The 26,100-nt window shown below is 44.3% G+C and overlaps 1 long non-coding RNA gene and 1 pseudogene across 3 annotated transcripts; both read right to left on the reverse strand.

Annotated features, from left to right (window-relative positions):
* Positions 1–342: 342 nt before the first annotated feature.
* On the reverse strand, positions 343–4,559 carry LOC310870605. Of its 2 annotated transcripts, XR_014570247.1 has the most exons (3): positions 3,035–4,559; positions 1,805–2,950; positions 343–1,770 (listed from the first exon to the last, which is right to left on the reverse strand). It is a non-coding gene; the product is annotated as an uncharacterized lncRNA (long non-coding RNA). The 2 variants fall into 2 exon arrangements; XR_014570248.1 differs by having other exon boundaries at positions 1,805–4,559.
* Positions 4,560–6,927: 2,368 nt separating this feature from the next.
* LOC310870788 (alpha/beta hydrolase domain-containing protein 17A-like) lies at positions 6,928–24,680 on the reverse strand (annotated as a pseudogene). Its single transcript, XR_014571079.1, has 6 exons — positions 24,482–24,680; positions 18,716–18,974; positions 15,208–15,433; positions 11,302–11,496; positions 9,420–9,599; positions 6,928–7,439 (listed from the first exon to the last, which is right to left on the reverse strand). The product of XR_014571079.1 is annotated as an alpha/beta hydrolase domain-containing protein 17A-like (transcript).
* Positions 24,681–26,100: the final 1,420 nt, after the last annotated feature.

Here is a 26,100-nt window from a genome sequence, read left to right on the forward strand (position 1 = left end):
TGTTATTTGAATGAATCTGTATGACACAGCGTGTTAATACATGTAACACAAACTGTGGTGGTTGTATCTGGTCTCCTCCAGTGGTGGTTATTGTGTGAAGCTCATTTTGTACATTCACACTTTCAAGACATGCCGTCTTGTGTCTGCCATCAAAGCTGTGTTCAGACACAAGAACAGGTGTCTTCAATGTGTGAACGCAGCCCAATACTACAAAAAAGTTACGGAAGGCAGCTTTTAACCTGGGTGATAATTCTCAGTTAAATTAACGCTCCAAATTTGATGGTTCTATGCTACATTAGAGAAAAGAAGAACATACTCTCTCTCTCTTTCACCATCGCTCGGTCTCCTCAGCGGTTTGGATAGTGGCAAGGCCCTGGCATCATCACCTCTGCAGTGGCAAAAAACAGCCCATCTACAAGCTAATCAATGTCGTGGACCCATTCGTTTAACTATGCGTCATATGGAGAAGTATTCAGGGGCTCAAGTGGTTTACCGAATGCTGCTACTACGACTGGTGGTGATGTAACCAATACACTTTGTGTAGACAGACACTTTGTGCAGATCCGAAGAAGCCGCCGCCGTATTGGATCAGAATTAGCCAATTAGACGCTACAGCCTATGGGCCTTAAAAAGGGCCACATAAAGGGTTTTTATTAATTTAATTGCCAGGGCTCGTTGACTTCATTTCTACAATATAGAGCCACTGGAGCGCTCCTCTTCCCCGGCGCCTCAGTGCTCTTCGGCATCCAGCATTTGTTTTGTTGGAGCGCTCCGGGAGGCTTCAGGCAGAAAACAGTTCAACTTCTGGAGAACAACAAGTCGTCGTCAGCGTAACGCTTGATTCTGCTGGCTTGGCGTCTGACGTCTTGGCGTTGTTTCAGCTATAGTTGTGTCCATACCACTTGAACCCCAGAATGCATGCATGCCAGATCTACAAGCTCACAATGTGGTGAAGACATTTGGACGCTTTCTGTGGAAATAGCCCCTTGATTGGTTCCTCTCCCTCAGGTCTGCACAGGGGGGTTAAAATAGAACGAATGGACACTGCACTAGCGTCCTCTACGGCGCTACACTGACCCGTCGAAGAGAGGGTCCGTTAGGTTAGTCGATATTAAAAAAAAAAAAAAAAAAAAAGACGCACAAACTTACATAGTAATATCCTAACTACAACTTTGGATGCTTTTTACAATAGTGCTGAACTTAAGACCTGCTTTTTGTCATGCTTGTTCTAAATATATATATATATATATATATTTATATATATATATATATATATATATAGTATTATATAAACGTGTAAATGATAATACTACGACGCGTGTAGTATACGTATCCATGTGTGTGCGCATGTGGTCTGTGTTTGTATTACGTCTGTGTGTGTGTTTGTATTACCATGTTTGTGAGGTATTCAAATGTACCCACAAGTATAGAAGAATGTGAGAAGTAGACATGGTGAAGGACTGTTTTCCTGGTCCTCCTCAAGAGAAATAGAAATGGTCTACAAAAAAAAATATTTGTACCGACTTTACAGTTAGGAAAAGAGTTGAGTTAGGGTTGAGGGTTAAGATTAGACATGGTTAGGTAGCGGGCATCATTTGGGTCATTATAGGGGATGGCAATTGCCACCCCCGTGTTCACATTTAACCTTAAATTACGTTATTTTATGCATATTGTCCCCCAACTCTGAATCGTTTTAGCAATTAATCAGATTTCCCCCGCAATGGATGCCCGTCCATCTACATGTGTTTTAGATCAGTGTTTTATTGTAGCCTATGCAACCATTCATTTATGAACCACTTTTAACGTGACCTATCCCTATTTTGAGAATGTCATAATAATAGGCAAATATTTTCTCTTTTCACCCCCAAACAAAATAGTGAAAATAGCAGATCTACAAACCATTTTAGAAATGGGGCTATGATAACTCTTTTTTTTTTTTGCCACTCCCCAATTTCTTTCTGAAAGGACACCTCTGGGGGTTAAGTTTAGGAGTTTGGGGTTAGAGTTAGGGCCTTATTTAAACTTAATTGCGTGAGGGAAAAAAAAGAAAAAAAAATGATGTCCTGAAATGTTGATGTCCTCACATGTGTGTGTGTGTGTGTGTGTGTGTGCGCGCGCTGACGGAGTTGTGGAGGTGTGTGACTGTGTGGTGGAACCTGCACCACACCAACAGTGAGAGGTTCGGGTATGGCTTGGGTCACACATCGAAAGTGTTCTGCCACCCATAGAAGAGATCCTTGTACGTTTTGGGGACCCATAGAAGAGATCCTTGTACGTTTTGGGGACCCATAGAAGAGATCCTTGTACGTTTTGGGGACCCATAGAAGAGATCCTTGTACGTTTTGGGGACCCATAGAAGAGATCCTTTTCCTTTCGGGGCCAAAAAGACACGTATACAAAGTTTATTTTTCTTCTCTTTTTTACAAAAACAAAAACAAAATTGCATTAAGCTAGCTGACATGACATCCTGTTCTGACAGCATCCGATTGGCTTTAAGAAAACCTTCGACAGAGCTTCAAAAAGACGGTACCAGTGTGGCTCTATGGTCATATTTAATAATGCCTCAAAGTCTCTTTTGTTCAATGTTTCCCAAACTGTGGGTCGAGCTCCATTTTTGGCGTCACAGATAAATGTTTATGGTTCACGACAATTTGTTTCTCTCGAATTGTTACATTATTTCACAATAAAAACTGATTTGAAAAAGAACATTTTTTCAAAAATAATTCAAGACCTTTGACAAAAATTGATATACCAACAATAATAAAAAATAAAAATATTTGTTTTAAAGAAACAACAATTAAAATAGCCGATCTATAAGCTCGGCTTTTTGCGACCCAGGGAGACGTCCAATGTATCTTTGGGGTCTCGAGTTCAAATGGTTTGGGAAACACTGACTTTTGAATTTCAACTGCCGGTTAGCGCGTTCTACCTGCCGGTTAGCGCGTTCTACCTGCCGGTTAGCGCGTTCTACCTGCCGGTTAGCACGTTCTACCAGCCAGTTAGTGCGTTCTACCCACCGGTTAGCACGTTCTACCCACCAGTTAGCAAGTCCTATACAGGATATATGGTGTCTATTATTCAACTTTTTCCCAGTTGATGTCGTTTTAAATATTTATTTTTAAATAGCACATATTGCATTGTGAGCTTGTAGCTCACAATACATCGCACTGCAATGCGTTGTGAGCTTGTTGACCAGCACATTTTTTTAATCTCCGATTAGGACTCAAGTGGTTAAATACAATAAAAGGTCACAACACATCGCAATGCATTGTGAGCTTATACATCAGCTATTTGTTTTTAAATGTTCAAAAAGGGCTTAAGTGGTTAATTATGTTTAGGTATTGTATTGAATTTTATATGTATTTGTTCGCATTATATTATTAAAGTTAAGTTATTTTCATATATTCAACTTGTATATACTTAATTAAAAATTGTATATAACAGAATATTTAGTTTTATTTTGCCTATAGGCTAAGTGAAATGTTCTGAAATAGATGTTTTCTAATTGATTTCAAGATTTTGCACCTAATTTCTTCTCAGAAATCGTGTCAGTCTGTTATAATTATGTAGCCTGTTCTGGACATTATGCTCTTGTTTGAAAGCCTGAAGAGCAAGACAAAGAAAGTAAAAAATAAATAAAACCTTGACGCTACAAAGTGTCGCGTACAAAAACCTTCATCCGTTTAATTACCAGAGCAGGAGTCTTGAACATGGGGTCCTCAGTTACTACAGGGGGGTCCGCCAAATCTTTATGCGATTTGTACATTAACCACCGATCAAGAAGAGCACAGCGCCTCGCCCTGCGAGGCGTTGTGAGCTTGTAGATCGGCTATTTTTTGGCAAAGGTGTTTGGTGTAGAGGGGAAAAGTACAGAGTGAAAGGACCAGTTTACTTGACGGTCTAAGCAGTTAAATGTCAGAAGAATCCACATTAACATGAATCCAACATACACAGACGACTGTCAAACGAGTCTATGAAGCCATCTATGAAATCAATGAAAAAGATTATATTTTATACAATATATAGTGGGGGTCCCTGCTTCATCTCTTGAGGACGATGGAAGATAGAACAAGCTCTTATGTTTGTCATTGTCCTCCTCAGTTCACGCTGTTTAGATCATACGATCTTTCATTCATCTCGTCGACGTCTTCTTGACTCTTGCTCATCATTTGTTCCACACCCAAAGTACTGTGATATAGGTCACGATGAGCTGGGCAGTGGAGGAGTGGAAGGATGGCCTTCCAGCCAAAGCCCTGCTGAAGATCCAGGAGATCGAAGGTCAGCTGGACAAGCTGAAGAGGGAAAGGAATCAGAAACGGTTCCATTTTGAAAGTCGTCCATGAGCTGGGGGGGTCAAGGAGCAGCAGGTGAGCTACCTTCGACGGACAGCTCAGCTCCTGCAAGAGGACTGTTGAACATCTTGAATAGGAGCTGAAGAAGAACAAGAAAAGTTGGGTTGCACACAGCCCTCTTCATCCTCTGAGCTGCAGTCCTATGGCACGCCACGGAAGAGATGGCCTTCCAGCCAATGCCCTGCTGAAGATCCAGGAGATCGAAGGAATCAGAAACAGTTCCATTTTGACGCACTGGAGGCTGCATTGCAGAAGCAGAAACAGAAGGTGGACACAACGCTGAGAGCTGCAAGAGAGTCCTGGAGCAGAAACTGAAAGACCAGGAGAGAAACAGCCAGAAGGAGCTGGCCCAGCAGTTGAACCAGACCAGAAGCAAACTGAGCCAGGCTAATTGAAGATACCAACCAGTCAACTTGACTTGATTTGGAAAAAAAAAATGATGACTTTCGATTCTAAACTACATTTGCTACCATCAAGCTGGCGCCACCCTTCCACCTTTCTTCTTTTCCTTTTTCCTTTTTTACTAAAATCGGTAAACACGTTGACGTTAAGAACAAATACCAACAGAATATGACGCGCAATAGTAGCGTAGTTTGATATTGTCGTCCCGAACCAGCGTTATCCGGCTAAAAGAGGGTGTGGGGGGAGATATAACTACAAAGTACAAACTGACGTCATTCCGAGCTTCAGAAAGAGGAAGATTTGGCCTTTTATCAGTATCATTGCTAACAGAAGTGATGGAAGTAACATTACACAACTATTTATGTCAATATGGCGGCCTATGAAAAATAGGTCTTACTCATGAACTGATTCAATTAACTGCCACAACGAGAACTAGATGGAGAGAGTTAAGTTGAATGTCTCCCCGCGGCTCACTTCTTCAGCTCAGCGGACAATAAAAAAGGGCATTTTGCTACAGCGCTGGCCCAAGCTAACAGACAATAAAAAAAGAGCATTTTTCTACAGCTCTGGCCCAAGCTAACGGTGCACTGTGGACCCAAAACATGGCCGTTATGTGAAAAAGAGACGGGCCGGGCTTAGCATCGCCGAGTACTTTCACCAATTTCAGCCAATCAGGAAGGGGAGAGAGAGAAAGGCAAAGATCGTTATTTACCAGCTTGTGTTCCGGTTCTAAATTTTGTCTGATGATTGATGACGATTGGGTGAAATTGGTGCATTTTCTGTTTACTAGCCAACTATAGAGCTATGTTAATCCTTTCATTTAACCAGTTAAAAACATCACTTCCGGCACCATTAAGTCACAGTGGAGGGGCCCCCTCACAGTGGAGGGGACAAAAATAGTATTAAATGGGGCTGTAGTTTTTGGACAGTAACACAGGAAATTACCCCGGCAGTCCAGAGGGGCATCACTACCAACCGTAGACTGGTGGTGGGGTGGGGGGGGGGAACATGCTTGACCAGTGGAATTCCTTCTGGGGGGGGGGGGGGGGGGGGGGGACTGGTCAGGCCGTGGAGGTATTCTCCAAACACACACACGCTCATGCACGTACGCAAAAAGAAAAGGGGGGAAATAATAAAAAAAACTGATTTTCTTCATTTTTTTCCTAGTTTGGATAAGTCTCAGTATGAGTCCTGACTCCTCCTCCACATGCAGTTTGTTCAGATGTCTGATAAGAACGTCCTTATCAGGATAAGTCCTTCATTTTTCCAAAATATTCACTATTCAGTCATACACACACACACACACACACACACACACACACACACCTGTTTGTTCCATGGAGATGTGGATCGGATCTCACACACACACACACACACACACACCACGCACTCACACACACACACACGGACACACACACAAACACAGCTCTTCTCGACTACGAAGGGTTAACCCAGAACCTTCAGAACCTGAGATGTTCTGTGAAGCCAATGAAACAGCCGATCTACAAGCTCAACAGCGCGTCACGCCGCAGCACGTTGAGAGCTTGAGGATCGGCTACTTTTAAGTCCACGTTTGTATTCAGAAAACATCCTGAAAGTAAAAGATCTGGTTTTAAGAACACAGGGTTATAATATAATAGTACCACCACCACCTCCTGAGAGCATAGGTTCCCCCGATGAAGGAGGTTCTGGAGAACCACGTGTGAAAACAAGCCGAAGGCGCCTTAAGAAATAGGTTTGATGGGACGACGGGGAGGTACGCGTTTAAGTTCTCGGTAGTCGGAAAGAGCCGTCCTGGTTTCCACCCATCCGGGCGGGGTCTTGTCAGGCGTGCTCGCCCGCGCTGCTGGCCAATGGATGGCGACATCGCTACGTGGCGGCCATCTTGATTCAGGTCGCAACCGATTTTCACCGAACGGTTTGGTTTGTCATAAACGTCAAAGAGCATACTTATGATTTTATATGGCGTCACCGCCAAAATATGAACGAGTTATGAGTATATTTTTGTCTGATGTTTCATCACCAGATACCACAGAATGTAGGACTGTAGCAAGATGGCCGCTGTTGAACGACGGTTGAGATGCCTTGTGCCATCTAGCCTTTTTATATATATATATATATATATATATATATATATATATATATATATATATATATATATATGGTTCTTCAGGCGCGCTGGGCAGCCAGGTCCAGGTTGGTTGGTCAGTCTATCAGGCGTGCTGGCTCGGAGAGAGTACAAATGGAACCAAATGGACACCTAACGGGTCCATTTGGTTACATTTGTACTCTCTCAGAGCCAGCCAGGTCCTGGTTGGTTGGTTGTTCTATCAGGCGTGCGTCATGGCCAGGTCCTGGTTGGTTGTTCTATCAGGCGTGCGTCGCGGCCAGGTCCTGGTTGGTTGGTTGTTCTATCAGGTGTGCGTCGCGGCCAGGTCCTGGTTGGTTGGTTGTTCTATCAGGCGTGCGTCGCGGCCAGGTCCGTGTTGATGAAGCGCCGTAGCCTCTCCAGGTACTGGCTGTAGAGCTCGATGTCGTTTGTGGCCGGCGCCCTCCACCCACAGCGGCTCCACGGCCTTGGGGCAGCGCTCGAACAGCGCCAGGCCGTGGGAGAAGTCGATCACCTCGTCCTCCGTCCCGTGGATGATCAGCACCGGGGACGGGATCTTAGACACCTTCTCGATGCTGGAAGGAAGGAACACGGCGAGGAAGGAAGGAAGGAAGGAAGGCAGGAAGGAAGGAAGGACAATTAGAACAACAATTCTCATTCTAATACTCTGCCAACAAAAGGTGGAATGCCCCGACACCATCCAATACATTAATAAACTAGAACTGCACTCTGTCGAGTGCCTACTTGCTTGTAGTAGTAGGCACTCGACAGACTAGTGCGCAAGCAGAGCGCGCAAGTACTGTCGACCGCTACAAACTGTCAAATATCAGCTTCTCTGTGAAGGAAAGTTTGAAATGTTGGAATTATTAGGTTTAGCTATTTGCTACCTACCTACTTTATGCATGTAAAAAAGTAGTATTATGAAGTATGCTACAAGTTTCTATCTATAAATAAAATAGTTTTATCGATTTAGAATTATTCTGGATCCCTTTTTAGTTTCTCAAAGAAACATAAATCATCGATATCCGATGAAAAAAAAGGTATATAAACTGAAATAAAATATGTTATCACGTATACAGTATAATTATTTATTTTAAATTGTCAATTGCTTAAAATTTACTTAATCTTGGACTATAGTGATATTAATACTAAATGCCTCTGTGTATATGTATATGTAATTTGTAAGTTGATTAGCGGTATACTGTGGTTACTTTGCACCACTTTTGATGCGTATGCACCGTCCCAGCAAATGACGTAATGACTACTTGTGCCTGATACGGCAGTGGTGCCAGATTACATACATGTATACAAAGGAGCATTACCTTTAATCCTCCCGACACTAAAACATATCGTCATTACGTCACCATCGAAAACCAATTACACTCTGACATTTGGTCCTTTTTTAATCCACATCTTTATTACGTCCCTCATTGAGAGCTAGTTATACCAGTTATACCCTGACGTCATATGCTGGGACGGTGCATACGCATCGAATATGCTGGGACGGCACATACGCATCGAATATCGTCCTGGGCGAAACTAGTACTTGCGCGCTCTGCTTACGCAAGTAACAAAGTAAATCACTGGTTTCTTTCTAACTGTATTATTATTGTATACAATACATTCAAAATGTCATTATGCTTTAACATATTTAGACCTGAGGACGATTCTACAATGTCTTCTAAATCCTGAAAGTCTTCTGAAAAACATTTTCACGATTTTCAAAAATGGCACTCTACGAGCTTGTAGATCTGTCATTTTCTCAATAGCTTAAGTTATAACATAATGCTAAAAATCACACCCGTGTGAACCGAGTGGTGCAACTCCCCTCTCCCCCCCCCCCCCCCCCCTCCCCCCTCTCTCTCATTAGCAGGCAACAGTGCGGCACGTGCAGCACTATCTCTCTCCCTGTTTCTGGCAAACAGCGCCCTACTGCTTCTAATAGTCATTCTCGTGCTCATGGCCATAGTTAGGTGTACACGGACATTGCTGTTCCTTGGAGTGGTTGCACCACTCAAAAACACCAAAAGGCATTCCTGCCCAGAATGGGTTAAGTAGCATGTGACGTGTCAAACTAGGGGGTCTTCATGATTCTGAATCAATTAAGCATTAGTTTTGCACAAAAAAACACTCCTTGTGCTAAATTTGGTGCAGTTTTTGGTTTGTACAACACATGTGGAGCTGACTATCATCACCTGGATCTCCATATATGAAGATCACGACAATGACCTCATCAAACCCTGAGCATAGCCATGCATGGTTCGACGTACTAGATCTGCATATATGAGCCGGCCAGCATCTGACCTCACTGACACCAGATTAATAGTTTAACTCCTGCTTCTCAACTGTGCCGTATTAAGAAGCTCTGTTGTTTCAAGCGCAACCTGGCTTACTGGTTATCATTATTATGGACATGTTGTATAGTTTTAGAGCCGTGTCGAGTCTTACTTGGGGAAGGTTATTATTCTGGACATGTTGTATAGTTTTAGACCCGTGTTGAGTCATATTATTATTATGGACATGTTATAGAGTTTTAGAGCCGTGCCGAGTCTTACTTGGGGAAGGCGTCGAAGCAGTAGGTCTTCTTAGTGTCAGGGAAGGCCACTCTCATCCCAGAGGTCAGCGGTGAGTGGAGGACCACCGCGGCACACTCGAACCGTGACGCCAGGTCTACGGTGGGCACGGTGCCAATGCTCTGCCCGTACAGGATAATGTTCTCTGGACTGATGCCGTATCTAGAACGTGAACACACACACAGTCACACACTAGGGTTGGGTGACGATACGAATACATCGTCAATCGCGAATATACGAATCCAATCGCCGAATATTTTTATTAGGCGATTTCTCGGGACGATTTAGCCCAATTAACCTGTAAAGTGTGAGCAACATGTGAATCAATTTGGCCCAGCAAAGTAGTAACAGCGGCCGGGTGGAAATCACCTCCTCCCGTTATAATGTATGCTCCCACAGTCCCCGCACTCAGCAGCATCGGGCACCGGGGCACGGCACTTACGGCAGCCGCCAGCCAAAGTAAAGGCTGGGAGCTGGGAGGATGTAGCCTACATGTTTAAGCTCCGGAGTCCAGACCCATGCAGTTTAATAATATACAGTCACAACAGAATGCACACTGCTGTCTCGTGTCTCATCACAATCCCAATGCCTCACCCGTGAAGTCGGGGGGGGGGGGGGGGAAATAAAAAAACTGTCTACTAGTGTTAGTGTATAGGCTCGGGGATCATAATAGCGCTTAGCTTAGCATTAGCTTAGCGTGTAGCCCCTACTGGTGCTGCAACCCACTGATTGAACTTCATATCCGCCTGTAATCTAAGTTATTTTTATTGACAACGTGAACGAACACCGACACCAGCGCTGCAAAAATAGACAGATCTACAAGCTCTCAACGCGTAGCGAACGGCACTGCAAAAACAGGCAGGACGCGATGCCTTGAGAGCTTGTAGATCAGCAGCAGCCCGGCCACAGCAGCTTGTGCACTCCGCTCCGAGCCTCCGACTGACCGGTGCGGGGAGGCAAGGGAGCAAGTTACCCTGGCTGCGCAGCTGCGCTGCAGAAACAGACTGATCTACAAGCTCTCAACGCCTAGCGAACGGAGCTGCAAAAACAGGCAGGACGCGGCGCCTTGAGAGCTTGTAGATCTGGCTTTTTTGCGACCTGCAGTGAGCTGTTCTCACTTTACTTTTATGACACGAATACATCGTTAATCGGCGAATATTTGTCAGACGATGGGCGGTTGAAAAAAATTGGCATATCGCCCAACCTTATCACACACACACACACACACACAGTCACACACACAGTCACTCACACACACACACTAGCCTGAATGTCTGACTGTACCATGTGCAGGGATGGAGCTCGATAACCGATAAAATCCAATAACTAGCTTATTGAGTACCCGTTATCAATACGTTTGAGCTTATCAAGCCTGTTATCGAGCATAGCGGCCCATGCTGTCATGTTCAAAAACAATCATGGCAAGAGGCGATCAAGAAATAAATGTCAAACAAAATCATCCATGCTGGCACAAACATGTCAGTCTGCCAACAAGCGCTGTCCAGGGTAAACAAAATAACACTTTTAAGTTGAACAGTTTCTTTAATATTATTTTATTGGTAAAAAGGTCAATTTCCTATTAGGAAAAGATACTGGTTCTCCCTAACCATGTGCAGTTCACATTTTCAATAATAAAGTTTTCAGTCAATCAATCAAAACAGACAAACACAGAGCGAGAGCAAGAGAGAGACAGAGAGACAGAGAGACAGAGAGACAGAGAGAGAGAGAGAGAGAGAGACAGAGAGAGAGAGAGAGAGAGAGAGACAGAGAGAGAGACAGAGACATAGAGAGACAGAGAGAGAGAGACAGAGAGAGAGAGAGAGACAGAGACAGAGAGAGAGAGACAGAGAGAGAGAGAGCTCACCTGGAGCGCAGGGCGTGCCATGCAGCGTCTATGTCAGCATAGAGGTTCTTCTCGGAGGGCTTGCCGGTGCTCACGCCGTAGCCCGAGTAGTCGTAGGAGAAAATGTTACAGTTGATGCGCGTTCCCAGGCCGATGTAGAAGCTGCTCATCTGGCCCAGGTCCACCGCGTTGCCGTGGGAGAAGAGCACCGTGAACCTGACACCACAGAGAGGCCAAGGTCAGGTCAGAGGGTCAAAGACAGACAACTATCCCACAATATCTTTGAATGCTATACAGCAGAGATTTTCAACCAGTGGTCGTTGAGGAGGTTCCCAGGCGGTCCCCAGCGAAATGATGGAGGGTTGGTAACCAAACTGATCCTTATAGATCTAGATCTCGTAAGGGTCCATTTGGTTTAATTTTATACTCTCAAGAGTCCATTGTTAAACATCTGCATTAGTTAATTTACAAGAAGTCTACACTATAGACTAGATGGACTGGTAGAGGTGTGAGAATGAGCTCACCCACAGCTACTAAACCATCTCTGACCAGAACTATCATGTAAATTCACCACATCAAGTGTTTTTCTTTTGTTCGTTTTGCAATACAAGATCAAATGTCATCAACCTCCCAGGTCTCATTGCTACAATGTTTTCTGCAGTATCCATATTAATTATCTTGTAATATTATACCTCTAGTTTTATAGTAATACTGGAGCCAGCAAATATAGCGATGGCAGCCAATTTCACTGCTAAAATCTGACAGCCTACTGCAACTTAGATTTAGGCCTGACGTCGAAATTTAAAAAATGTCTTCCAAATCCTGTCAGTTTTCTGAAAAACCTTATGTTTATGTATCAGTGGTGCTCAATATTTAATGTCAAGGACCCCAAAAAGTATATGTAATATGCCTCGGCCCCCCCCTATCCAGGGACCACCCCAGAAGCAAAGATTTGAGTTAAAATGTTAAAATGTCTGTAATAATATATACCGGTATTCAAAGATTTGACCTACCTCCGTGCCACACTATGAGCTTGTAGATCTGCTATTTTTCAATAGCTAAAGTATAAATAACAATGCTTTAAAACACCAAAAGGGGTTCCCGCCCAAAATGGGTTAAAAAAAAGAGATGCCTCTTGGTCGCTGCAGTTCGTTGGAGGCGCGATGTGTGTTGAAGGAGGGGTGGAACAATTTACACTGGGAGAGGAAGTACGCCGGAAGTGTGGAAGCCAAGGCACGTTATGTCACGCTGCCAGCCTGCAACTCATGTGATTACTGGCCAATCACAGCGCATCTTTTCCGGGACTTATCAGACCCGAACATGCGCTCTGTTTTTAGAATATATTTTTTATCCCACGATTTTGTAACCCATATTTCACCCCTGTGTCAATTATCTAATGTGATCCTGGGCTCTACACACCCTCCACTAACCTAGTCCCCATATATGGGGGACAAGGGGAGAGCAACGGACTTGAACTCATGCTTCCTTTATGCCTGAGTGTCCAAGTTGCTCCTTTACACCTGACAGGGGGGAGTTTCCCTGGTTGGACGTAGCGTGTGGAAGGAACACGTTATTCCAACCAGTTCCTTTCCCCTCCATCAGGCACCCCGGCTGGCCAGGGGGAGGCTAAACATGCGCTCTGTGACGCACGCTCATGCTTCCGCAGGGTTTCGCAGGGAATCTCGGGAATGTTTCCCCCCCCCCCCGTTGAGCCGATACGCTCCAGAGCCGGAAAAAGGCGTCTACGTTTCTATGTCTATGCTTCAAGGTGGCTGTCGGGAGACTGGACCTCAGATTGGAAGTCCTTGTCAGAACATAATTATGAACAAAATGTTTGACATTCAATGCAGGACACGATTCCTCCAAGGGTCCAGTTACAGTACATCTATTTACAGGACTATGGATGGAATAATCGATCAAATATATTCTGGGAAATACATGATGGCACAGAATGTTTGTCTCCTTCCGGCAGTGGTGGAGCATAAGATCACCAAGGCCATGCCAGAAGCAAACAGACAGTGGAAGCAGTTTGTTTTTGGTAGCAAATTTCTATTTTAGTTTTAGTCATAGTCTCTTGAATAGTTTTCACTTAGTTTTAGTCACCTGGAATGTTCTAGTGTTTAGTCTAGTTTTAGACGACTAAATGTCATACGATTTTAGTCGACTAAATCTACAGTTGATTTAGTCGACTAAAATGTGTTTTGACAGGCCTTGATGTCATATTTTACACTTTGGTTGCATGCTGAAAATAGCAGATATACAATCTCACAACGCGTTGCAGCGCGACGCGTTGTGAGATTGTATATCTGCTATTTTCAGCATGCAACCCAGCATAAAACTGGATCTCTTGTCCACTAGTCCCTTACTAACATTTTAGTCTAGTTTTTATTTGTTGACGAAATTGTCAGTATATTTAGTCTTAGTTTTAGTCATCATAGATTCGTTTTTATTTAGTTTTAGTCAGTGAAAAAAGGTAGTCGACGAACATTTTTCGCCTTCGTTTTAGTCGACGAAAACAACACTGAGTGGAAGTGAGCCCCGAGGCCTCATTCACACGTACCAAACACCAATCAAGCAAACTTTCAAATGGAAGTCACATGGTTTGACCAAACATTCGTTTGATGAAGGGGCAGAACACCACCACCAATCAGCAATCAAACACACACACACACACATGTTTGATCAAACCATGTGACTCCCATTGGAAAAGCATTGTGGTGGCCTAAATAATTGGTGTTTGGCACGTGTGGATGAGGCCTGAGAGTTAATGAATGTGTTATGGTGCTGGTGGGGGCTTGATTGTAAATATGTACTGTATGTACTACTGTATGTACTGTAGCCTCGAGAACCATTGGCACGCATGCAACTCCAGGACGGACGCATGCTGTGACTCTGAATCGTTAGGCGGCGGTAGAAAATGTGATGGCCTTGGCTCATTTTGGTGCCCTACGCACAGTGCGTGCTGTGCGAGTGCCTAGTGGCGGGGTGGAAGGGTGAAGGGTCTAGGACAGTGGTTCCCAAAGCAAAGTGGGGTCCGGAGACCACCAGGGGTCCCTGAGGGAGTTCCAGGGGGTCCCCGGCTAAATGATAGTTTGGACCCAAATGGACCCTTATGGGTCTGTAACTCTGAGAGGGTACAAATAGAACCAAATGGACCCATATGGGTCTGTAACTCTGAGAGTAAGTTAAATTAACATTGATTTTACAATTATAAATTGGGGGTCCCAGAGCGCGATTAAATGGGGGTTCGTAGACTAATGCATGTCAAACTGGGGGTCCTTGAAATTAAACAGGTTTCACTAAACATCTTCTCTTATGGGGGTCCCTGGCATATCTCTTCAAATGGGGATGAAACAAGTGTTGTGATTGGTCGGGAAAATACATTTGGGAAATACACGGGACATACATTTGACGGATTTTCCGGACAGACACTTCCGCTGATAGCTTTGGGCCGATTCATACTCCTATTTTACTGCCGTTTCGGCGCTGTAGTGTCGAAATGATTTCGGCTCGTCAGAAAATGTCAGTAGCACCGAAGAGCCGAACCGACTTTTATTCGGCTCTAAAATAGGAGTATGAATCGGCCCGTAGCCCATTCTGGGCGGGAATCCCTTTTGGTGCTTTAGCTATTGAAAAATAGCAGATCTACAAGCTCATAGTGTGGCACTGAGTGCCGCGCTATGAACTTGTAGGTCTGCTATTTTAGAAAAATCGTGAAAATGTGCCTCAAATCTTTGAATATATTATTACAGACATTTTAACATTTTAAGCTTGTAGCTTGTAGGTCTGCTATTTCTGAAAAATCAAAGAAGAACTGACATAGAAACACAGCTTTTTCAGAAAACTGTCGGGATGTAGAAGACATTTTTAGAATCTGATCTCAGGTCAGAATGGGTTAAGGCCGGGACCACGGAGGCTGCGTCTCACCTGGCGTTGGGGGCACAGCGGATGTACATGCAGCCCACGCGGTTGCCCCGGCTGGAGCGGGTCAGGAACACGTCCGTCACGTCCAGCTCCCGCTGAGAGTACTGGAACTCTGCCCTCTCCGTGAGGTGCAGCTTCCACCGGCCCTCCGCCACGCCCGCACCTCCTCCTCCTCCTCGGTCTGCTGCAGCTCCGCCTGCAGCCGCTGCTCCGCTACCGGCTCCCCCACCTATGGGACGATGGCACGATAATAATCCTTTATTATCGTTTATCGTGATACAAAAAGAAACAACACATTTGACATCGCTACATGAGGTGGTCCCTTATTGGCCAAGCGCTCCCACCATGCGATCGGTTTGCTCGTTTACATATGACGTGAGTTTTCCCTTCAATGTCAACGGCGTTTAATGTCATTATCAGGTCTCGTCATTGGAATGATTTAAAGGGCGACCATTTCTAAGGCATCTAGAAGTCTCATATAGTCCCTTTGGGTGGTGGGTGAAGATCCAGGCACGGAAAACACATGCTTAACACATCAGTGATAGGTTACCATGCATTCTGAAGTTTATTACACACACAGTAATATATACAGTAGGACAGTAGATCTATGACGTCCTCTAGTTGATTATGGAAACTATGATAACAGAATGAGCAGGAACACGCTTAAATCTCATCTCATATCATACAGGCAGTCCCTCTGATACAGTAGTAGACAATCATCATGTCATGGTTATCAATGTGCTTATGCATCTAAATCACAACAATCATCATACATCATCATGCATTATCTCATACTGGCCAATTAGAATGCCTGTTGCCTGTGATTGGTTAGCCGATTTGCTCGTTTACATATTTTCCCTTCAATGTCAACGGCGTTGACATGTTTTGATATTTAATTCATGTCATATTTAGCGGAATACTGACATAATTTCTCCGTTCATTGTCAATGGCAGATATCGAGACGGGCGGGGACAAGATTTAACGGACATTTGACCTGAATTCCCCTTTCATTGTCAATGGCAAATGTCGAGACGTGTGGGGACAAAAGCTGTATATAGGAGGGGCCAAACCATTTTGGGCGGGAACCCCTTTTGGTCGTTTTGCTAAATAGCTTAATTATGTTATAATTTAGCTATTGAAAAATAGCAGATCTACAAGCTCATAGCACACCTACGAGTGGCGCGCTACGAGCTTGTAGGTCTGCTATTTTTTTTAAATCGTGAAAATATTTATTTCAGAAAACTGGAGGATTTAGAAGATTTTATTTTAATTTTGAGGTCAGGCCTAAATGGGTTAAAAAAATAATAATCCACAGGCTGTGTATGTGTGTGTGCGCGCAGGGCCGTGCAGAGAGTACTGAGGGGGCAGGGGCTCAAACCCCCAGAAAAGGGCACATGTGTGCGTGCGTGTAGCGCGCAACGATTTCTGGGGATGGTCTTTTTGTGGGGTCCGACCCTTGTGCCATTTCATGTCATTGGACAGTAAAATAAGCAATATGATCTCATTAGTCTGAATCTAAAACTGATTAACCAGCACATTAAAGTATAATTAATTATGAAGATAAATGTTCGTCTTGAAGGGCTATTGGCCCCCCACATAAGCCCATATTGGCCACTCGGGGCCGCCACATGCCCTTATGTGAACAGAAAAAATAATTATGATTGGCCCCCCACATGCCCTTATGTGTACAGAAAAAATAATTATGATTTTATTTATTTTTATTTCAGGGAAGCCCCCTTTGTAGCAGATCTGCTATTTTTTGAAAAATCTTGAAAATGTGGCACGAATCTTTGAATATATATTCTTTCAGAGCGAATATTATTAACTCAAATATTTGCTTCTGGGGGGGTCCCTCCCTGGAACTACATATTTTCAGATGAGGGTCGGCGGCCAATTACATATAATGTTTGGGGTCCTTCACATGAGAAGGGTTGAGCACTAGGGCTGCAACTAACGATTAATTTCATCATCGATTCATCGGCCGATTATTTAAACGATGAATCGATGAATCGGATTATGGCACCTTTTTGCAATTACTTAAAAAAATTAGCTTCAAATTATTTTAGGCATGTTGTAACTAACAATAAAGACAATAAAAATGAATACTCATTCAAAATTAATATTTTACCCCCTTTTTTTATCCAATTTGATTTCATTGCCATTCCTACTTGTAATGATACTGTAATCTGTAATGTTGACCGTGTATAGCTGACTGTCTCTTTCCATTTCTATCTCTGGGACCCCAATTTTTATTTTTTAATTTCTATGGTAAAATCAATTGTGAGTCCATTTGGTTCCATTTTTGCACTCTCTGTTACAGACCCTTTAGGGTCCACTTGGTTTACTTCCTAACTATCTATAATGTAGCTGGAACTCCCACTATGAGAACCACTGTCCTACACAGTCTGTGTGGACACGCACGCACGCACACAGTCACACACACAGTCACACACACACACACACACACAGACACACACACACACACACACACACACACACACACACACACACACACACACACACACACACACACACACACACACACACACACACACACACACACACACACACACACACACACACACACACACACACACACACACACACACACACACACACACACACACACACACACACACACACACAAGTTACAATAAGTAGCATGCTAGCTGATAGGGGAAACCGTTCTTATAGCAGCCATATTGGCATGTTCTCTAGGGTCTAGGCTCTAGTATCACATATTGCTAAAGTTAAACAGCACTGAATAAATCATTAAGCAAAAACGTTCACTTCACGGAGATTTTTGCCCTGTGCCCACTTCAATGCGCTGCTGTGATTACACAGGTGGAACAAATGAGGAGCTAACGATCGTTAGCAAGCTACACTGCTATAGTGCTCGTCGTAGACAGCCTGCAAGCTCACAGATTCAGACATTGTGGAGCATTTTTTGTCATAAGACAAACAAATATGGACAGTGGCCGTGCTCACAAATGCCATGTTTTGGGACCTGTTTGGGGCATTTTGCAAGCAGATCATCGCAGCCACAGAGCTGACGCTCTCCCTCTGTGTGTGTGTGTGTGTGTGTGGGGGAGACTGAAGTTAGTTGGGAGAGAGAGGGGTAGATGCGGACCGGGCGCTCTGGTCACGTTCAAGACAATATTGTGGGTGCGTTTGGAAATGCACACCGGGAGCGCACTCGCCTATTAGTTTGCATTGCACAGTGCGCTCAGTGCGCTATTTCCGAACGCGCCCTGTGTTGTGTTTATACCGACCCGTTGCATATTGTTCGTTCAGCCTAGTGCCGTTACGGAACGGTAAAAAGAAAGCAGCTTTACGTTACATTTTAATGTTGGAAAACACCCGCGATAATAATCGATAAGATAATTCGTTGGCAACGAATTTAATTATCGATTTTTATCGATTTAATCGATTCGTTGTTGCAGCCTTATTGAGCACCACTGACATAGAAGCATATGTTTTTCAGAAATTGATTTAGAAGACACTGGAAGACACTGACCGCCACCCAGCCTGGAGCGCAGCCCCGGAGCTCCCAGAGCCGACGGCTGCGTGGCCCCCGAAGAGCCGCCGGTCGCCCCCGTGGCGGTGCCGGTGGTGGTGGCCCCGGTGGTCCCTGCAGGGTCCGGGTCGGGCACCAGGGAGTAGGTGGGCTCCGGAGGGAGGAAGGCCAGCTTGGCTGCGATGCGGCTGGGGCAAGGCGGACAGCAGAAGAGGCAGCACAGCTCTCGGATGGACAGGCCGTTCATCTTCCACTAGAAGACAGGAAGAAAGAAGATGGACACACAGACCATGAGATCAGGAGACTACAGGAAGAAGAAGATGGACACACAGACCATGAGGTCAGGAGACATGGACACACAGACCATGAGGTCAGAACATGGACACACATACCATGAGATCAGGAGACATGGACACACAGACCATGAGGTCAGGAGACATGGACACAAAGACCATGAGATCAGGAGACTACAGGAAAAGAACATGGACACACAGACCATGAGGTCAGAACATGGACACACATACCATGAGATCAGGAGACATGGACACACAGACCATGAGGTCAGGAGACATGGACACAAAGACCATGAGATCAGGAGACATGGACACACAGACCATGAGGTCAGGAGACATGGACACACAGACCATGAGGTCAGGAGACATGGACACACAGACCATGAGATCAGGAGACATGGACACACAGACCATGAGATCAGGAGACATGGACACACAGACCATGAGGTCAGGAGACATGGACACACAGACCATGAGGTCAGAACATGGACACACATACCATGAGATCAGGAGACATGGACACACAGACCATGAGATCAGGAGACATGGACACACAGACCATGAGATCAGGAGACATGGACACACAGACCATGAGGTCAGGAGACATGGACACACAGACCATGAGGTCAGGAGACATGGACACACAGACCATGAGGTCAGGAGACATGGACACACAGACCATGAGGTCAGAACATGGACACACATACCATGAGATCAGGAGACATGGACACACAGACCATGAGATCAGGAGACATGGACACACAGACCATGAGATCAGGAGACATGGACACACAGACCATGAGGTCAGGAGACATGGACACACAGACCATGAGGTCAGGAGACATGGACACACAGACCATGAGGTCAGGAGACATGGACACACAGACCATGAGATCAGGAGACATGGACACACAGACCATGAGATCAGGAGACATGGACACACAGACCATGAGATCAGGAGACATGAACACACATACCATGAGATCAGGAGAAGGCATTGAGTCTAGAGCAGTGGCTCTACTCTCTACTCTATTCTTGATGATGTCATCAAGATGTGATCCACCATGTTAATGATTTTTTTCAGAAGGATGATCTTTTTATTATTTCCACAGCTCTAAGGTATATTTAGACCATTTTGACCTGAGATCAGATTCTAAAAATGTCTTCTACATCCTGACAGTTTTCTGACAAAAGCTATGTTTCTATGTCAGTCGTTCTTTTCGATTTTTCAAAAATAGCAGACCTACAAGCTCGTAGCGTGCCACTCGGTGGCGCGCTATGAGCTTGTAGATCTGCTATTTTTCAATAGCTAAATCATAACATAATGCTAACAACAAAAGGGGTTCCCGCCCAAAATGGGTTAATGATTTTTTTTCCTCCACACAACAGCTCTAAGGTATATTAATGATGATAATAATGAGTGGTATTCCCCTTTAATATAAGGTGATGTGATGTCATGCTGTCAACACACACACCCACACACCATTATTTCCAACTGCCATTGGGGACATAACGCAATTACATGCAACTACTCGCAACCCATTTGGTTGCGAGTAGTTGCATGGCAAATCATTGTTGCGGTTTTGGGCCTCAGGGTTGCTTAATGCTTTCAAGTTGCCCCACCGGCACCAGGCGGGCAAAGTGCTCATTTGAGAGGGGAAATATGGGGCAGGACATTGGGGAGAAAAACTATCTAATGCTAAGAGGGACGAGACTAATAGACACACAGTGATACTGCACAAGGCTAGCAGAGTATAGCAGTCAACCGGAATATTGTCATTCAACTAAAATGTCTAAACCAGTGTTTCTCAATCTTGGACCCCCATAGTACCTCTCGGAGTTACACAGACCCACTAAGGGTCCGCTTGGTTCTAGCCTAGGCCTGTCATAATTATTACATAATGGCCTTCCTTCATACATAATAACCGTCAATCGTTTCCATGTTGAGAAATGTTCACACATTTTCAAACTTTTTTTCAAAAAGGATTGCAGAAATAGCATATCTGCATGCTTACAACTCATAAGCTTGTGGATAAACTATTTCTGGAATTGTGTACATTTTTGGGAAAGAAAATACATACAAAATATTAAATGTGTCAGCGATTTCTTTGTATATTTAAGTTATTTCTTAAAAATAAAAAAAAGTTCCAATGTTCAATGCAAAAAACACAATTAAATCGTTAATCATATTTATTTCTTTGTATGACAATTAATGGTCAACTTAAATGTAACTACTTGTTGGGGCACCCCACTGTTAGAACCAGTGGTCTCGTCTAAGCATCTGTCCTTCCCCATCTGGGTTATTTCGCAGAGACCGGTCCTCTTTGAAGATACACTGTATGTAATGTTTGAAACGTCTAGGAACTGATAAGCACTACAGTAGCAAAGTGTAATATGTGTATGGGTACCACTACCAGGCCAGGTACAGCACCCGCCATTGTGTTCGGATCCTATAGTTCCTACTTGAACCCACATTTCAATACTGATCAGGCCTACCTGGATGTGGGCACTACATCCAACAACTAAATGATAGGGGTCCCTGGCACTACATCTAACACCTAAACGATAGAGGTCCCTGGCACTAAATCTAACACCTAAATCAGTGCTAACCATTTTTATACCAGGGCAGGGCCACCTTTTATTCTGCATTTGTGCCATGGACCACCATTTGATGAGGTTTAGTCTCTCAGATTTAATTTTTGTCCACCATTCCATGCTGAAAATAGGAGAGCAACGTTGATCAAAATAACAATTATTCTACATTTTCTTTGTAATTGTGTAGATAGTCTAGTAAATTAAGTAATTTAGATGTTTAACAATAATTTAACTCTTGATATTGTAAAATTAAATGGTAACCGTCCATTTGGTTTCAATTTACACTCTAAAGAGTTAAAAGATCTATAAGGGTCCATTTGGTTACCAACTCTCCAACATTTAGCTGAGGACCACCTGGAACCCTCTCAAGGACCACTGGTGGTCCACTGGTTGAAAACCACTGACCTAAATGATAGGGGTCCCTGGCTGGCACTAAATCTAACAACTAAATCATGTCTTTGTTTCACAGCAAGACTGTCAGAAGAGAGGGTGAGATTGTTTTCAGGCCCAGTTCATACGGGGGGAGGACACAAGGTCCCCTTCAGAACGTGCCAAGTGATGGCACTGGTCTCATGGCCGCTGCGATTTTCCGTTATACGGTTGGTCAGGTTATAATACGTGACCTTTTCAGTGGTGGATGCGAGCGATGACCGGCTCGTGAAAGTAACAGCAGAATGCACCCAGGCCTTGCAGCGATAGGGAGACAGACGTTTCCTCCCGGAAGGTGTGACCATGGGTGGGGTGCCACCCACCAGAGGGCAGGTCAACCAGGGGTGTGTGGGGCATCAGTCTCAGGACGGCCCGCAACAATTCCTTAGATGTGCTACATCAACAAGAAAGGGGGGGGGGGGGGGGGGGGGGACTCCAGTGCAACACACATTGCATGTTCTTTCTCTTCACGTGAGCTGACCCTTTGGTGCAGCGGTCACCTACAGTCGATCAGAGCCTCGCACTGGGGTGTGTTACTTTTTAGGTGCGTCAATAAATACCATACTATATATCATGCTTTGCACATTTGGCATGCCTTTGGCTTTGTCTGGACACCCCTATGCTTACTATTCTGCCACGTTTTCTATCTAGTTTTTCACCTGAAAACAAACAACAAAATCAGCCTAGGGTGTTGTGCAATGTGCAGTGTGCACCTCTATCTATCAATCAGTGAATCAATCCTTCCGTGTGATACTACCCAAGACGGAAATAGCAAGACTCGTCATCTCCGGCTTACTTCCCATATCCGAGTGAAGTTGGCACTTGGCAGACGCCTTTTTAGCAGATGGGAAAAAGGTTGTTCTGCACCATTCTTTAGCTCCATGGCCACTGAACTAAATATTGGGCTCACACAATGCAATGCAACGCAACAAGTTGTGAGCTTGTAGATCTGCCATTTTTGGCGAAACAATTTGTGTAGACAGAGTGTAATAAGAGCGTACCAAATGCTCACCGATACGGTTATTGCGAGCTGATTCTATCACGAAAATGACAATAACAATCACTGTCCCATCCTAACTGAAACGATAAGAACGACCACCGTCCCGTCCTAACTGAAACGATAAGAACGACCACCGTCCCATCCTAACTGAAACGATAAGAACGACCACCGTCCCATCCTAACTGAAACGATAAGAACGACCACCATCCCATCCTAACTGACACCGTGTATACAGAAGAAGACAAAGGGAACTATATATCAGAACGCCGGTGATGTTTACATCCAGGCTGCTAGATGAATGACAACTCATCTCCCGAGTCTGCACTGTGATGGCGACTCACGTCATCCAATGATGTGAGACAAGGATGATAGTGGGGGTGTCATGGTAGTACCCACTCCTCCCCCATCTCTCTCTCTCACACACACACACACACACACACACCTATACGCTAATATAAGCAGGATCACTCACATCAACACAACCATCAAAATATGCAGATTTAAATTCAAATGCTGGAGTTGTTGTCTTCCACCAAACCAAACAAATGAACATAATAGTGATGATATAACACAGACATTGTGGATGGCCGACGTTTAAGCCTATTAATTGGACAACAACATCAACAGTCAACATTTTTTCCATCTCTTTGTTGTCATTCGTGGTGGTGATTTTTGCACAATTATCATTTGTCGATTAAGAAAGACATGCCATTCGATTTGTATTTTCTTACCCTGTCTTTAAGCCAGCATTGTTTAAGACAGTGTGTTTATTTTCCACGTCCAAGTATTAACCAAATAAAACGACATAATTATTGACAAAGCAAATTTAGCCGAGCCGGTGACTGACTGGCGGCTTGTGATTTTAGACTGTTATATTAATATATTATGTCAAATTGCATATTAAATATTAACAGAATGTCGGGGTAGGCTTTCTGCCTCTCTTCATTCTGTATTGTCGGCTAGCGGCTAATGTGTACAAATATCGACCAGCTAACAGTTAGCACCGCGGCTAACCCCAGTGATTAGTACGAAAATACAGCTGATCTACAAGACCACAGCGCGTCGATCCGCCACCCTGTAGTGATCTTGTACATCAGCTATTTTCGGCACATCCACCTCGTCAACCCTCGAGACAAGAGACCCAACTGCGTCCTTGCGGCTCACACATCCGGTCTAAAGCGGACACGGAAACACGGCGTGCGTGTACCATGGATGTGTGCATGCGAATGACCGGTTACAGCATGGCGGGGCCTTATGACCGGATATTAGCGCCGAGCTGCAAATAGGAACCGACCTGGGCTTTTTCCGCGGATGCTAACCGACGTAAAGCCCCACAATAAACGGTGTAAGCCCGAAGCCAAAGCTAAGCAAAGCGGCTAGCATTGAGGCTAGGTTAGCCTAGCACGGAGGCTAACACCTAGCCTAGCGTAGACAACAACTCACCAGCTGTGGGCGGATATGCGGAGCAGACAGAGATAGGAGCAGCAGAGGTGAAGGTAGCAGACTGTAGGCCTGTGTGTTGACATGGATGTTGTTTAGATATCTGGGCAATATTATGTAGTAGAATAGATGCTAGCTGTGTGTGCTAAGCTAGCTCACATTCCATCCAACACAACCAACCCCAATTGGATTTTTTCCCCTGTTTTTTTTTGTCACTACTCTACTATAGCCGGAAGTGGCGTAAAAGGTCATGGGCGTGGCTTCCAGATCAGCTGTTTAAAAAAACACATTGAATATAATGACCACATCGATTAATTTTGAATATATCTTGGAGAAAGATTTGATTAATTGAATTTTTGATTGAAATATGTATTAACAGTTTGTAGAATTACAGTACATTTCAAGCACAAACTCAATACAAAGACTTAACTGTGAGTGGACGACCCAATTAAGCATTACACTGGTTTACAACAGGGTCCACCTTGTTCAATTCATCAAAACATTTAGAGACATACAAATAGACACTTCTATAGTTAAAGAACAGAACAGGAATTCGTCATAAAGGAAGCAAAAAGGGAAAAGATACATAAGTGAGGGGATAAGGGGGGGATTCAGATTTCACAGGGGCCAGTTTTGAATTGCAGCCGTCTGTAGGTGCCCTTTGAGAGCAGTTTTGAAGGAGTTTGATTGATTGATTGAAATATTTATTAACAGTTTGTAGAATTTACAGTACATTTTAAGCACAAACTCAATACAAAGACTGTCAACTGTGAGTGGACGACCCAATTAAGCATTACACTTGTTTACAACAGGGTCCACATTGTTCAATTCATCAAAACATTTAAAGACATACAGACATTTAGAGACGTACAAATAGACATTTCTATGTAGCTAAAGTACAGAACAGGAATTCATCATATGGGAAGCAAAAAAGGGAAAAGATACAATATACAGTGAGGGAAAATGGGGGGGATTCAGATTTTACAGAGGCCAGTTTCGAATTGCAGCCATCCATAGGTGCCCTTTGAGAGCGGTTTTGAAGGAGTCAAGGGATTCACATGTCTTAATGACTGTTGGTAGGGCGTTCCACATTTTGGTGGCATAGGAGCGAAAATAATTTAGTCCCTTGTTTGTGCCGAATCTGGGTTGTACATGGTTTGTTGCACTCCCTCTGGTGTTGTGGGTGTGAAGGGAGTCAAGGGATTCACATGTCTTAATGACTGTTGGTAGGGCGTTCCACATTTTGGTGGCATAGGAGCGAAAATAATTTAGTCCCTTATGTGCCGAATCTGGGTTGTACATGGTTTGTTGCACTCCCTCTGGTGTTGTGGGTGTGGACTTCGTTTACATTAAGGAAGTATTTAGACAGGTACATGGGTATCTTGGTGGTGTATCGAATCTTGTGGACCAGACCCATTGCAAGATGCTGTACTCTGTCGTCGACCCTAAGCCATCCCAGCCTGTCAAAGTGGGCAGGGGTGAGTTTGGGGGGTGAGGCCAAGTAGGAGCCTGACCAGTTTGTTTTGGGAGGTCTGGACTGGAGCCTTGTTTTAAGGGCCTTTGAGGTGCTGTGGTACCAAGAGTTGCATGCATAGTCAAACAAACCTTGTACGAGGGCTCCT

This window comes from Protomyctophum parallelum (assembly GCF_964188405.1).
Source record: "Protomyctophum parallelum genome assembly, chromosome: 14".
Lineage (NCBI taxonomy): Eukaryota > Metazoa > Chordata > Actinopteri > Myctophiformes > Myctophidae > Protomyctophum > Protomyctophum parallelum.